This window comes from Myotis myotis, unplaced genomic scaffold, assembly GCF_014108235.1.
Source record: "Myotis myotis isolate mMyoMyo1 unplaced genomic scaffold, mMyoMyo1.p scaffold_m19_p_1, whole genome shotgun sequence".
NCBI classification, from domain to species: Eukaryota; Metazoa; Chordata; class Mammalia; order Chiroptera; family Vespertilionidae; genus Myotis; species Myotis myotis.
In genome coordinates this window covers 46,196,653-46,213,291 of record NW_023416313.1, presented here as the reverse complement: position 1 = coordinate 46,213,291, position 16,639 = coordinate 46,196,653, and the positions used below count along the sequence as shown (strand labels likewise).

The 16,639-nt window shown below is 39.6% G+C and overlaps 1 protein-coding gene across 1 annotated transcript in view; it reads left to right on the top strand.

The window, feature by feature from the left end:
* The window catches only part of ADAMTS3 (ADAM metallopeptidase with thrombospondin type 1 motif 3), a 217,969-nt gene that overhangs the window by 114,039 nt on the left and 87,291 nt on the right, over positions 1-16,639 (top strand). The window lies entirely within an intron of this gene.

The following is a 16,639-nucleotide window of genomic DNA, read 5'->3' as shown; positions in this document are numbered from 1 at the left end:
TCCAGCAGAGAAGATGCATTTAGACAGACTCTGTGTTATCTGATATACACATATGATTAAACAAACTATCCTAGCTGCTTCTATTGAAGAATGACTTCATCCTCTTCTTTTCTCTCTCTTGCAGTTCCTCTGTCTCTTCTTTCTATTCATCCTTTATTCCTTTTATGTAAAATGAAATTTGGAATTAACACCAGATGCAAATAAGATTGTCTACTTTGATGAACAAATGACTGGAATCTCTTCTATGAACACTGCTTGAATTCCTGGCCTTGGCTAGATACCTTAGACATTATTTCCGTTGTCCCAGAAAAATAGGAACATGATAACAGAGTAGAGTCATAATCTCTATTGCCAAATAAAAATACAACTTAGAATGGGTACATACATATTCAGTGATGGAGACTAATATTGCCTTTATATATGATGAGTAGCTTATTTATTCAGTGATCAGTAATATGTTTTTAGTTATTTTCTATTTCAATGACAAATGAAGCAGAGATTGGCTGCTAGTAATTACTTGACAATTACCTGGATTTATGTTTTTATACTTTGATGTGAGAAAATTACTTCTTTAGTGTCGGATGTAGCTAAGTAACATTCTTTAAAGACTTGTAAAAACACTACTTTTTTCATCTTTTGTTAATTATAGATGTGGGACAGCACTTACTAGTAAGTTGTATTTTTTGAGTCTTAGTCTTTTAATCAAAGAGGAAGAGACTGAACCCTTTTGTGTTTTGACCAGCACCACTTAAATTGCCTTAGGTAACAAATTCAAGTTAATTTCAAGGGGAAATTTTGTATTCACCATGGGAAGTTCACCCCAGAACTACAGGGGCCTCTTCTTACTAATTAACCTTATGCACTATAGCTGGAGTGAGGTAAGACTCATTCATAACCACCCCAATATGTACCTCCATACCCGACACCCTTCCTCACACTGTAAATCTGTAGGTAGCTTGACACCTTACTTATACTTAGGAGATTTGAACACAGAAGTTGGCAGAGGAATAGTACCTGATTAATGATGTCAATATTTGGAGAAGGTATTTTCTTGTTAAAAATTTTTGTTAATATTTATGATAAATTTAAGAGATAGAAAGTGTAGTTGCTCAGATCACAGCTTAAGAATAGCTGAAATTCTGACCATCATCAATCATGAGGCTATGTCCGTGGACCTCTGTTTCATGGTCTATAAAATGGGTCTAATAACAGCAATGCCTGCCTCACATAATTGTTGTGATAAAATAAAATGTTGATATGAAAACATCTTGAAACCTATAAATATCTTATGATTTTAGTTATCTAATATTCTATATCAGCCAATACATTTACTCTTCTAAAGGGAAGGTACTCAGAATTTAAAGAAAAATTCTAATTGGTAATTTCTATCTTGATACTGTCTATTAATTTTGAAAAATTTGGTAGCTTTTTATTCTAAAACTCCTTTAACAGTCAGAGATGAAGAACCTTAAGATTTTGGATAAAATTAGCTATTAATAAGCTAGTGGATTTCCAAAAAGACATGCTAAGTTCATCACACTGTGGATCTGCTTCATTACAAACCCTCGAAACACCATAGTGTTTATATGCCTTGATTATTTTTGAGGAATGGTTCTGTGGGTTTAAAGGGCAGGTTCTTGAGTTAGACTGTCTGCATTTGAATCCTATCCTCAACTAAGTTATCTATTATTTTGTTTTTGAATTGCTCATGAAAATGTTGTAATGGTGCCCTGGGTATTTGTCCAGGTGATTTATATCCCCTTCCTCCCTCCCTCCTTCCCTCCCTCCCTTCCACCTTCCTTCTCTTTCTCTCTCTCCCTTTCCTTTCACCTTCCTCCATCCTCCCCCTTGCTCCTCCACTCCCTGCCTTGCTTTCTGGTGCTTGCTTTGTCATTGCACAATGTTCTATGCCAATGCTTTTATAGTTGTTATCAATAGAGGGAGAGTTTGTTAGATAGAAAATACTGGATCATTCCAGAAGTGAGCTTCTGTCATTTGTTTTGGAATGGGGACGATGCACCAGCTATACATTTTTAAAAAGTGGGAAAAACATTTCTTGATACAGAAGAAACTTTCTATTCCCAGAATATACAATAAGGCTATAAATTTTACTTCCAGGAAAGAGCTGTTTATCCAGCAAGAGATCCTTTCAATAAGACAACTATAGTGAATCATACTGTAATCCCCAGGAGTATCTATAATAATAAAAGCGTAATATGCAAATCTACCGAACAGCCATCTGGACGTCCTTCTGGATGACCATACAGATGAAGCTGGGGCTGCAACCGCCTGCGGCTGTGAGGGAGGGATTGAGGCAGCTGCTGAGGCTGCGAAGGCCTACTCTTTCACGAATTTCATGTATCGGGCCTCTAGTTTTTAAATAATTGCCTATTTTAAAATTTTAACTATTTTAAAAGTTATAATTTATAAATTGGTGATCGAAGATACAGAAAAATATATTTGCATGTGATACTGTATATATTTGAATATGATATCAACCGAGTTACCCTATGGGTTCCATTTTGAAAACCTAATCAAGTAGCTCTCAATCCTTAATATGCAGCTTACTCTATCCCATGAGGTTTGTGATAATACAGATTCCTGGATTCCATCCTCAGATATTCCAATTTAACAAGTTTGGGGGTCTTACCTGAGGATCTGTGTTATTAACACATTTTATTAGTGACTAGAGGCCAGGCACACAAAAATTTGTGCACTCAGGAGGGGGTCCCCCAGCCCAGCCTGTGCCCTCTCGCAGTCTGGGACTCCTCGGGAGATGTCCACCTGATGGCTTAGGCCCGTTCCCCTGGGGGATCAGGCCTAAGCTGGCAGTCAGACATCCCTCTGGCAGCCTGGGAGCCCTTGGGGGATGTCCACTTGCCAGCGGGGAGCAGGCCTAAGCTGCTCAGACATCCTTAGCGCTGCTGAGGAGGCATGAGAGGCTCCCACCACCACCGCTGTGCTGGCAGCCGTCAGCCTGGCTTGTGGCTGAGCAGAACTCCCCCTGTGGGAGCACACTGACCACCAGGGGGCAGCTCCTGCATTGAGCATCTGCCCCCTGGTGGTCAGTGTGTGTCATAGTGACCAGTCATTCCCAGTTGTTCTGCTGTTAGAGTCAATTTGCATATTACCCTTTTATTATATAGGATAGAGGCCAGGTGCATGGGTGGGGACTGGCTGGTTTGCCCTGAAGGGTGTCCCGGATCAAGGTGGGGGTCCCGCTGGGCTGCCTGGCCAGCCTGGGTGAGGGGCTGAGGGACGTTTTCAGGCTGGCTACACCCCCTTCAGGGTGGGGGTCCCCACTGGGTGCCTGGCCAGCCTGGGTGAGGGGCTGATGGCTGTTTGTAAGCTGGCCAAGCCCCCCAGTGGGGACTCTCACCCCATGGGGGTGTGGCCAGCCTGGGTGAGGGGCTGAGGACTGTTTTCAGGCTGGCCACGCCTCCCGGCAACCGAAGCTCCCAGCTTCTTCTTTTTTTCTTTTTTTCTGGGATTTATTTATCTTCTATAATTGAAACTTTGTAGCCTTGAGCTGAGCCCAGTGCCAGCCAGGTCAGGCAGGAAGCTTGGCTTCCTCCATCACCGGGTGCTACTCAAGCCTCCTGCTTGCTCCAGCTCTGTGGCCGCCACCATCTTAGTTGGGTTAATTTGCATACTCACTCCTAATTGGCTTGTGGGCGTGGCTTGAGGGCATGGCTTGAACATAGCAGAGGGACAGTTAATTTGCATGTTTCTCTTTTATTATATAGGATTCTTGTTCCACAGCTAGGTTCAAGAATTACTGGTACATCTTTTAACCCCAATTTAGATATCAGGCTCCCTAGGATATGTGAATAGGAGTTTAAGGAAAAGGGAAACTTCTGAGTGGTTTGACAAGTTAGATATGTAACTTTCCATGCATTTAACCTAATTTTCCTGCAAACAACAGAATATGACTAGACTAATTTAAGCAAAGGAATAAAAGAATGAGTTGGAAGGACTCTGCATAGTTCATAGAATCAACTGAGCAAACAGGTGCTAGATTTACAACAGTGAAGCAGCTTCGAGATCTTCATTTGCTGAGTCATGGAGATGCTCTCTGAGCTATTGTGGGATGACTCAGTTCCACCAGCCATCCATTCCTTTAGGTCTCTTCTAAAGATTAAAAATTTGATTGGTTTGTATGGGACTTATGTCTACTCCTGTGTTTATAAGCAAAGGTCTATGTTCGGCAGTTTGACAGAGTTGCTTTCAGAGATAAAATATTAAGAGAAAAAAATAAAGAGACCAGCAATAGATTCTGCCTTTTTCACTCCCAGGGACCCTCTTTCCATCATATGTACAATTCCAAAAGTTCCCTTACTTAATATAAATGTAGAATTTCCTGAATATAGTTACAGGTGTCCTTATACCCCAATGGATGATGTCCTGAAATCATACTGTCAAGCGGCCACTGGTCTTCAGGTCTAGGTGATAACGATTTTCCTCTAGGTTTATTATCATAAACATATTCTGTAACATGCAGACCAGATGGTAAATACAGACACCTCCTTACATACCATATACATCATAATAGGGAGTACAAAGATGAAAGAAAATATTACAAAGTATGTATGTGATGTATGTATGTTATTTCAAACTTTTTTCTTAAGTGGTTTCTAGGTCATAACTTACATTTGTAAATTATTTTAGTCATTCTGTATTGTTCTTGCCTTCTCTAGGAATCTTAGCCAATGAGGAGGTTAAAATGGCTGGCATAGGGAAAAGGGGAGGGGAGGGGAGGATGGGAAGAGATTAACCAAAGAATTTATATGCATAACCCATGGAATAATTAGGTGAAGGCCTGCAGATGAAGGGGGTCAATGGAGGGAAACAAAGGACATCTGTAATACTTAAAACAATAAAGGTAAATTTTTTGAAAATGACTGGCATATAGTTTCAGCTTTTCATATATTGGAACTATTGTGCTCTCTGCTTAAATATTCTTCCCTCTATTTTTAAAAAATCCAGCAGTACTCAGAATTACAGTGTTAGGGGGAAAATTGGTATTTAGTCATTGGTTATAATTTTTAAAGACTCAAATACTTGGTTTGTGGATGCTTATATTTTGGCTTTTGTTGAAATAGTACCATACTAGTATATCACTGGTTGATAGCATAAAATATAATGTAAGAGAGTAACTTAGTCTCACAGAGTTTTATTTCCCAAATTGAACTTTCAAAAGGTCATTCTTTCAGGTACATAGAAAAACAGTATGAATCTTAAATTATCCTATTGACTTTTAATTTTTTTTTTTACTTGAACTGAACTTGTTCATTAGAGACATCATTATGTCAGGTACATATGGTTGGATAAGGAATTCAGATGGTGATTCTGGGAGATTCATGCTAAGCAATAAAAGTAAACCTAAATGTCAAACAAGTTTCCGTGTCAGTGAGAACAACTGCTCAGTCTTCCACAGTGAAATTAGACAATGTGTTCAATCTGTCTGATCCTGTTAATAATACGATGCTTTACAACTGGTTTACCATGGCACTTTTATGTACCATAATTGGGTTACTGCTGTGTTTTTATAATGATCCCCTTAACTTTGGCACCATGTCCTTGTCTGTTTGCTGTAGTGTGTCATACACATTTTATCATTAACTATGTGTGCCATGATGTGTAATAGGTTACAAAGATATCTTCTTTCAAAATATTGCATCACAGTGGGGATGGATCCTATACTTGGCAAGTTGGACCATTAACAGAGGTGAGATCCAGATTAGTCTTGTAGCTGTTAAGGTCATGTTGTTGACCTCCCATGCACAGCCTCATTTACTGCCACCAGAGTGCTGAGCTGGTTGAGCAAGGAGAACAACTGACATGTATGGAAGGAGTTATCCTGCCTCCTGCCCATCTGATTAATAACTCTTCTTCAGGGAACCTTTTGGTTAGCATTTATATGGGATATAGATAACCTCAGAACCTGGTCCCATTCCAAAATATCTCTCCCAACTTTTCCTTTGCACTTCTTGATCATCAAATTCCAATTTCATTTCTTCCATGACTCCAATTACTTGACTAGACAACCCAGGAATTGGTATGTAGATCCTAACCTTGGGCTGTGTCTCCCAGAAAGAATGGAAAGTGATGCACAGTGTTTCATTTCAGCCAGCTGTGGACTATTATTCTTCATTGATAGTTAGCTTCATCCCTGAATGAACCTACAACACTTTCACAGTCCACTTCAGCATGGTCCCTGTATGTCTCATAGAAGCTAGAGACTTTTCATCTTTGTTAGTTAGTAAAAAGGAACTTCTCAGGAGCACATGAATGTGAATTGAGTGAGAAGCAGAAAAGCATCAGGAGCAGGCATACATACAGGGTATGTGAGCAGAGTGGTCAACAGTTTGTGCATTCAGAATCTGAACCCATATAGATCATGTTCATTGGCTGATGGGGAAGGACTGCTTTTTGAGATGCCTGTCATAACAGTACAATTAATTAGATAACTCTCAATTCAGGAGTGGAAGATGAAGTTATATGGTTATTTAGAATCCCATGATCAGGCCTTCAGTTTCATAAGAGATCAGTGGGAAACTAAGAGCTATTTTTAAAAATAGTTATATCTATATTTTATCAACAATAAAAATATATTTAAAAAAAGAAACTTTCTCCTATAGTTTGTAGAACCAATTGGATGATCTCTCAAAAACAAATAGTTATTTGCTTATGTGTACTTGGTCTTATGACTATACCTTAAAACGCATAGAGGCTCTGCTGCGATTCTTTCATTAAAACTTGTCAGAGTCTCCATATAGCATCCAATATGTAAAGATACTTCACATACCATCTGATGGTCTGATCATGAAAACTAAAAATAGAGCAACTTGTACTGTATGTTCTGTACCTTTTTTAAAATTTTGTGTTGCTTTGGTCCCCTCAAAATTGACAGCTAAAAAAAAAGGAGAGTGGGTCGTTGATGCATGTCACTGCCAAAGTCAGAGTGGCTAGCTAGATTCTTAATCCCCCTTAGTGGGTGGTTCTACAGGATCTAGCAACTTGTTATTCACTATAGAAGAAATGTGCTGATATTCTTTAAGCCTTTGTACCCTTGAAAACTTTACTGAGCTGGCAAGATCATGTATTTTTATGAGATTTATTTCTTGATTTCTGCAACACATTTGTTTCTTGTCGTTGGGGATAACTGCTATTTCCTGCTCCTAGAACCTGTCTGTAATATGAATTCAATATTGTAGACTAGAATGGTGCAGCATGGGATTGTGTAAAAAAGATTTGTTGTATTCCTAATGCAAAATGTTAAAGGTATACTGATGGTTTTGCCAGTATACCTTGCTAGTGGTATTCTTGTCTTAACAGAATGGAGAAGAAAAGTAGTACATTTATCATATGACAGCTATATATTAGGTGAAACAGGCTATGTTAGTTAATATAGTCACAAACAATATATGGAGTAATAACTATAGTTATAATCACCACTTTATTACTTTTATGAAAACCCACTATCATTCTTTAAAACTTGAATTCAGTATTTGTGATTAAAAGTAAAATTATCTTTTTACTTTATCAAACATTCTAGGCTCTATGATTGATTTGAATTTATTTCTTATAAAATCATGAAATGTTAGTGAGAGGTGATTTTTCTGTTCAAAAAGTTTATTAAATCTTTTTATTTACCTGGATAACTACTTATTTAAAAAATTACCGGTGTCTGTGTGTTTTTATTTGTTTTTTCCTGACTTGTTTATTCATTTTGTTTTCAGTTTTATGTCTCCCACATATGAGTGAAATCATATGATTCTTGACTTTTCCTGACTTATTTCACTTAGCATTATATTCTCAATATCCATCCATGTCATTGCAAATGGCAGTATTTCATCTTTTCTTATGACTGAGTAGTAGTCCATTGTATATATGTACAACATCTTCTTTATCCAATCATTGATTAAAGGACACTTTGGTTGTTTCCATTTCTTGGCCATTGAGAATAATGCTGAGTGAACATAGGGTGCATATGCACAAACAGCAGTATGGTGGTTACTAGAGGGGAAAGGGAGTGAAAGGGGGTGGTAAAGAGTAAATGGGGTCAAATATACGGTGGCAGAAGGAGATTTGACTTTAGGTGGTAAACATACATTTTATCTCTCTATATAAAAGCCTATGTGACCAAATGACTGAATGACCAGTGGATCGGTCGCTATGACATGCACTGACCACCAGGGGACAGACGCTTAACGTACAGGATCAAGCTTCCTCCTGTCTGGATCAGACCTGCGGGGATCAGGCCAAAACTGGCTATCTGACATCCCCCGAGGGGACCTGGATTATGAGAGGGCGCAGGCCAGGCAAGGGACTCCACCATTGCATGAATCCATGCACCGGGCCTCTAGTTGCAATATAAAGATGATGTATTATAGAATTATATATTTGCAACCTACATAATTTTATTAATAAATGTAACCCAAATACATTTAAAAAGAGAGAAATTGCCAAGAAGTCCAAGTTGTGGAGTAGATGGAAGTGGACTCTTTCATTTGAGAGAGCCACTTGCTTTACCTTGATCCTGTGGCCTCTGGGGAAGAGGTTCATTCAGGATCATTGGTTGCTCTGTGGAACATAGTTTCAGGATAGTTAGTATGGTAATCAGGATTTAATATGACCCAGCATTTCCATCCCTGGGTACATGCCCTGGGTAATCCCCTCCCTGTGTTTGGACAGAACCTGTGAATATGATGGGATATCAAAAGTGAGATTATCCTGGGTAGGCTTGACCTCATTAGAGGGCCTAAGAAGAGGAAGTATTAGAGAAATGTGCTCCTGGTGGCCTGGAAGACAGGGAAAAGCCATGCTGTGAATTGCCTGTGGGAGCCTCATGACAAGGAATGAAGGGGGGCCTCTAGGAGTTGAAGCCTTGACTGACAGCTGGCAAGAAAAGTGGGACTCCAGCTATACATCCTCAGGGAAACAAAGTATGCAAACATCCCATGAATTTAGATGAGGACCTCAGAGTTCAGATGATATCGATTTTAGCTTTGTGAGAACCTGAGAAAGAAGACCAGTTGAGCCCTTCCCAAACTCTGACCTACAAGAACGAATTAACAAGTGAGTGCTGATTTAAGCTGCTAAAAAGGTGGTGATTTGTTACACAGCAAATGGAAAGCTAAAACGGTTGGCATAGTGTTAGTCATTTTAACTTCTATGACTGCAAATAAAAATTCCAAGTCATGTTTGGAAAGGAAGCACTTATACTTTAGCGGTGTATAATGAAAGCTACCTCCTGCATAGGCTCTCAGGCTTACTATTAATAGCCTATCTATGATGGTTTCATGTGGTTCTATTCAGAAGTGGACATGGAAGGTTCTGCTACTACTAATGATAATGATAATTATAAAAATAGTAGGTAATATAATTAGGTGGGTAAAGCATTACGATTTTATATTACTAGAGGCCCAGTGCATGGATTCGTGCACCCGTGGGGTCCCTAAGCCTGACCAGCGGGGATCAGGCCTAAATTGGCTCTCCAACATCTCCCAAGGGGTCATGAATTGCAAGAGGGTGCAGGCCAGGCCGAGGGACCCCACCAGTACACCATCGGGGCCAGGGAGGGAACGTGGGAGAGCTCTAGGGCATGTCTGGCCCATCTCGCCCAGTCCTGATAGGCCAAACCCCAGCAGCAAGCTAACCTACCAGTTGGAGCGTCTGCCCCTTGGTGGTCAGTACACGTCCTAGTGACTGGTCGACTGGTCAAACAAACAGACACTTAGCATATTAGGCTTTTATTATATAGGATATTTATTTTATGGTTTGTGAATTATCCTTAGGAAGGGATCATCCTCTGTTGGCAAAAAAATAAAATATGAAGACCTACTAGGGTCAGAAGACCAGGTTATACTTGATGTGCCTTTGAGCAGAATTTACCTGTTTGATAAAGAGGATTTATTTGCATGGGGCACCAGAAAAGGAAGAGAAGGAAGAAAAATAGGGGTTGGGTACAATGAAATGGTAGGAACTGTGGGCTAAGTAGCCATTCACTGAAAAACTGCAAGAAAGAAAGTAAACATATCAAATATTGGTGGAAAGAGGATCTTTCTTGGGGGTCAGAGGTGGGAATGAACTTTGCATTAGTCAACCTGGGATATAAAGGAAACATTCTTCGGGGAATAAGGGGATGATGAAGAGGTAGTCAGCTTTTAGGAGTCTGCTGAAACCATGGAGAGGGCTCTGGACTCCTGTGAGCTGTTTAGATATGGGGAAGTGGGACTGGGCATCTAAAAACATTCATTTTAACTTAGCCATGTGCTAGCCACTATGATAAACACTTTACCCAAATAACTTTATTTTACTCTCCTGAGGGTAGGTTCTCTTTCTGTCTTGTTCTTTGTAAACTCTAAGCACTTAATATAGTGGCTTATATGGTGCCTTATAAGTATTTTCTTAAATTTGTTTACCAAAAATATATAGAGAGAATGTCTGTTCTAGACTAAGAACTAAGTTTATAGTGATGGACCAAACAAGCTTCTTGCCATTATAGATCTGACAGTTTAGTTAATAAATGAAGGAATGGCACATATTAAATAGATTTATTGTCCTCATTGTATCGAGATATCTCAAGGTCAATGAATTGAAACTTATTCACTCAGCTAGAAAGTGGAAAGGCCAGCAGTGATATCGCTTTTGTTCAATAACGAATATATTGCACTTGTTAAAACCTACAAACTTCCTCCCATCAGTTTGCATGACATTATTTTGGATGTTCTTTTTCAACTCAAGAGCTTTTAATATGAAATCTTGCTCATAAAATATCAATAAATGCTCATATACATCTTTCAGGAAAACTGAAATAATCCTTTGTAATCAATCATTTAAAAATACTTGGAGCTTTATTTAGAAAAGGCAAATATTTGTGATTCCAGTAAATAAAGCTGCTTCAAGGCTCAGTTCCATTTATGTATATGTTCTTGGTGGAAATCTAAACTTCTTTCCAGGTAAAATAAGAGAAGAGCCATATGTTCATCCCTATGCCTTCACCCTTCTCCCGAGTTTTACTTGCTTTGTTGGATTGCCTCTTTTTTATTTTATTTTATTTTTTTAATATTTTATTGATTTTGTACAGAGAGGAAGGGAGAGGGATAGAGAGTTAGAAACATCGATTTGAGAGAAACATCCATCAGCTGCCTCCTGCACACTCCCTATTGGGGATGTGCCTGCAACCAAGGTGCATGCCCTTGACCGGAATCGAACCCGGGACCCTTAAGTCCACAGGCCGACGCTCTTTCCACTGAGCCAAACCGGTTAGGGCAATTGCCTCTTTTTTAAAAAAGTGCTTTATTTTTTTTAATTAGCATGAGAAGCTTGCTATGTCGTATGGAGAGCCTTCTCTGTCCCCAAACCATTAGTATCTGCCCTTTCTCCCTTCACTCTTCTTAGAAGACACTAAAATTTACACTGTCATCTCAAGAGCCAAAGAGGTCCCAAATCATTGGCTAAAACCATACTTACACAGATTTTCCATACATATGCCTCCCCCTCTGTTCCTTCCACACTAGTTACGTCGTAGTTCTGAAATGCTAAATTCAGCAACTTACTATTTTACTCTCTAGCATGTATGCACTTTCTGCTCTGCAATGTTACCATGTTTTTCATTTCCATTGAAAACTTGTAAAAGTCTTGAAAAAGTTAAAATAAGATCCTGGCAATAAAATGATACCGTAGATTTCACACAGCACCCCCAAGAGCACAGCTAAATCGTGACCCTTTTGTACAGGTCAGAGCAGGGCAGCATTTCTTTAGTCCATAACTTTCACTATATACAGCCTTTTACTGTGCTTTATGGCTTTCCTCAATTTTTAAAAATTTTACTGGTATTTTTTAGTTAGTTTCTATATCTATTTAAGAAGGTCATTTCTTCATAATGCAATACTCACATGTATCTTTTGCTCTGAACTAATTGACCAACTTTAGAAGTAATTTTAGCTCAAACACAGAATCCACAACAGTTCCTACCATATTCTCTAGTGAATACAAGGAAGAAAATAGCCATTCTGTCTCTTAACACTGAGTTAAAAATAATATCCCTTTTAAATTGCCCTGTGATTTACCAAATGTTTCATTCGTTGTGCCCATGTTTTGTAGTTAAGGTAGATGCACTATAAAATCCACCATTTTCTATGAAAACCAATGAAGAAACTTAAAAAAAAGAAGGAATTCTTTTTTTTTTTAAATATATTTTATTGATTTTTTTACAGAGAGGAAGGGAGAGAGATAGAGAGTTAGAAACATCGATCAGCTGCCTCCTGCACATCTCCCACTGGGGATATGCCCGCAACCCAGGTACATGCCCTTGACCAGAATCGAACCTGGGACCTTTCAGTCCGCAGGCCGACGCTCTATCCACTGAGCCAAACCGGTTTTGGCAAGAAGGAATTCTTACCATTTGCAACAACATGGCTGGAACTGGAGAGCATTATGCTAAGTGAAATAAGCCAGTCAATGAAAGAAAAATACCACATGATCTCACTCATTTATGAATAATAAAGACCATTATAAACTGATGAACAAAAATACAGAGACAGACTGTTAAAAAGAAACACCACTATTTTTAACATGGGTGAGATTTGTATAAGTTGAGATGGGATCCTTCATAGATTACCATTTCAATTCCATCTATTGAAGATAGTTTTTCCAGAAAACCTTTCCTGAAAGGTGTTTTTTCTTGACTCTCTAAGCATGTTTTCTTCGCCTGATCATTACTCCAAGTATGCAGAAAGAGTCTTTGGAAGTAGTTTCTTTGCCAATAAATATTTGAAGAAATTCAGTGTGTTCCTTCACTGTTACTTCTAGATTTTCATTGATTAGTGAATCCCAGTTTTTTAGGTAGGACATTTATCTGAAATAATGGAGAAAATGCCCTTTCTCTGCGCACCAGTAGAGACAACATTGACCTAGCTTCAAAAGAGGGAGTCTGTATTTCTCTCCACTGCCTGGCAACATCAAAGGCCACTCAGAATATCAAGGCTATAACCTAAGTGACTCAAGGTGGCAGAGCTGCTGGCAATGGAATTATGTCACACCAAATGGCAACATGGAATACTCCAGCATCTGCAGAGGAAAGTTGACATAGCTGTGGAAAATGCTGGAACAGAGGGGCAGATGCAGTCCAGTCAGACGATCTGGCTGCTGTGTCCTTTCTCCTTAGGCAATCCAGGTGGGCCTTTCTAAATTGACTCTTCTGAGCAGGCTGTAGCAATACCCAAGTGAAGTTATTCTGCAGCAGCCTATAATCCTAAATCCTTTCACTCCTTTGATATCTCTCCTTTTACCATTCTACTTCCTCTTTCTCCTCGAACATCTAACATGAATTCATTCACATGGGATAAAGATTCAGAGGAAGAACCAACTATGGTTGTACGACTGGGATTTGCACCAGAACAATTTAGAAAGACGTCTGCAAGGAGCTAGTATCCCATCCTCTCTCCTTTCTAAAAGTGATATTCAAAGCATTTAACCACCGATGTGACATGGACATACCCAACAGAACATACACTGGTGCTGAGGCAGAGTGGTGGCTGTCCCTTGCTGTATCAGCATTTCCCTTCTGGTTGCCTTTCTGGGTCTGCAGGCCTCCGGTGGTTTGGATAGCAGTTATTTGCCTGCAACTATAGAAGCTTTTCAGTATTTTAGTATCTGGTAAGACGCTCACAGTACTGGCTACATAACTACCTAGTCCTCTGTCTTTTTCAGTACTTGAATTCCTACTTATCCATGCCACTTTAGTGAATGCCACTTAGGAAGAATTCTTAGATATTTGATCATTACCCTCTCACAGTCACATAGTATCTTTTTATTAAACAAAACATAGACATTTGGTCACTAAAAGATACCACCTTTAGCAGTGCAATATAAGAAAAATATGAAATGACTTCTATCCTCCCAGGGCTGTACTGGTTTTCTTCAACAGGTTGTGAGATGGACCTTAGAGGCAGTACTATCTTCATTTTACAAATAAGGAATCATGACCTTAAGATAAAGTTTTCAGAATGTGGTTCTCGATCAACAACATCCGCCTCACCTAGAAACTAGTTAGAAATGCCCTTTTGAGGCCCCAACCGAGACCTACTGGATAGAAACTCTAGGGGTGGGGCCAAGTGGATCTGTGTTTTAATAAGCCCTCTAGGTGATTCTAATGCACTCTGATGCTTGAGGCTCACTATCTGAGATGTTCAGTGACTCAGGCCTTTGATGAAGTTCAGTCAGGAATCAAGTCTAGGGTTGTCTCCACTTTACCTTTCCAGACCCACAATGGCAAGTATTTATTGAATGCCCAAGCTAATTTGGAATAATTGTGTGTAGAGTCTGTGGGGCATAATAATAGATATTATCTTGATGATATTTGCAAGTCAGAGCAGCTGCCCAATTTAAATATTAAGCAGAGATAAAAATGAAAAAAAAAAAACTATCAGCACGGCCAGTGTGTCTCACTGGTTGACCAACAACCCATTAATCAGGCAGTCACGGTTCAATTCCTAGTCAGGGCACATGCCCAGGTTGCAGGCTCGATCCCTAGCCCAGAGTGTGTGGGAGGCAGCTGATCAATGATTCTCTCTCATCGTTGATGTTTCTATTCCTCTCTCCCTCTCCCTCTCTCTCTCTGAAATCAATAAAAGCATATTTAAAGAACTGCTGTATCCTTCTGTCATGTGTGTGGATATCTTCTTTCTGTATTTGATATTGTGAATGAAATCATTCCAATTTTATTTTATTTATTTTTAAATATATATATATATATATATATATATATATATTATTGATTTTTTACAGAGAGGAAGAGAGAGGGATAGAGAGTTAGAAACATCGATGAGAGAGAAACATCAATCAGCTGCCTCCTGCACACCCCCCACTGGGGACATGCCCACAACCAAGGTACATGCCCTTGACTGGAATCGAACCTGGGACCCTTTGGTCCGCAGGCCGACACTCTATCCACTGAGCCAAACCAGTCAGGGCCCAATTTTAAATGTTTACTCTTTCATGTTTAACCTATATTTAATACTATAGAGCACTTGTATATAATGCTACATATATTTGAGAATATATATTTAAAACTGTCAAACTCTGATATTACCAATGGTACTCTTTTGATGTTCATCTTAATTTAACCTCTCCTATATATTTTTAATTTATTTTTTTAATTTAATTTTTCAGTTACTTCCCCTATATTTCTATTGCTGCCTGTATCTCTGGTATATGGCATTATGTCCCTTTTCTTCTTCATATAAATTGATGTCTAACTTTGCAACTTTCCCCTTTGTTATCTGTAGTTTTCCTTATATAATTTTATGCCACATAATGTCTTGATTGTAACTCTGGGTCCTTTTTCAATTTCTTTTATGGAGGTACAGAGAGACTCTTGACAAAACTAAAGTTAAGACTGATTATTTTTCTACTTTGAGTGAAACAATCCTTACACTGGAATATATTTGAATTTAGGTTTCTCCTGTCAAAATTTGAGCGTTTCCCCTCAGCTCCTTATCTTTGGTAAATTATTTAATGATTTTCCAAAAGAAAGTGCTTCCATTTCATGTACCCAAATCATTATCCTGCCATGCAGGTTCCTGCCTGGTATGACTCCTGCCTATTTATCAGTTCCTTCCTTCCTTCCTTCCTTCCTTCCTTCCTTCCTTCCTTCCTTCCTTCCTTCCATTCATTTTTTAGACATGGACTCTGCTTTGGTGGATTTTAGAGCCTTGAATAATAACAACCAGTGCTGGACTTGAGAAAGTCATTATTTGGTTTAGTACACAAACAGGCCTGGAATCATGGCCCCCTTTGTATAGATGGGAAAGCTGGGGCTCAGAAAGGTTTAAAAGTGTGCTTAAATGATATGGTTTGCCTTCACCTAGAACCTTTGTGTGTGTTGGTGCTTAGTTTGGGGCGGCACACAAGCATAGAGCTCTGTAGGATGCAGTCTGGAGGTAGTTTCTGACAGGTTATAACAGTGTTGGACAAGAGAACCCTTGGCTTGTCCACACGAGGCAAGAGCCAGGCGCTATGGTTATGCACTTTGGAGATTCCAGGCAGAATCCCCAGTTATGCACAGCATCAGATAAAGGCAAAGCCACACACTAACCCTTCTGTGTTTGGACCATTGCTACCTCATAGGGCTGTGATCGCTGAGGGCCTGGATGCCTCATTGCAATGCTGCAGTGCTGCAGTTAGCAGGTGAAACCACCCTACGCACCCAATCTCAAACATGTTCACGTCCAGGAGGATGCCTGCCAGGTAGCCTGTCACTCAGCACCGTGGCTCTGCTCCCACCCTGAAGATGGTCAGTTTGAACAGAAGCCCCCACTGGTTCACCATTTTAGGATCCACAATTTTGATGGACTGAGATCAGAATGGCAAGCAACCATATTGCAAATGATCTCTTTACCTGCATAGACCACTCAGCCTGGCCTCCTGCTGCTACTACTTACATCTGTTATAAATCTGGAATAATTAACAGCAAAATGCCACTGCACAGTGCCCCAGAGGCTGAGGATTTACTCTTTGTGTCAGACTTTGCCTTCCCTTTGCATCCCTTCATCATGGTGTCCGTGCTAACCTCTCCCTGACATCAGCTTTAAAGACAGAAATGATCCTGAGAGGGGACCTGGCCGGCCTG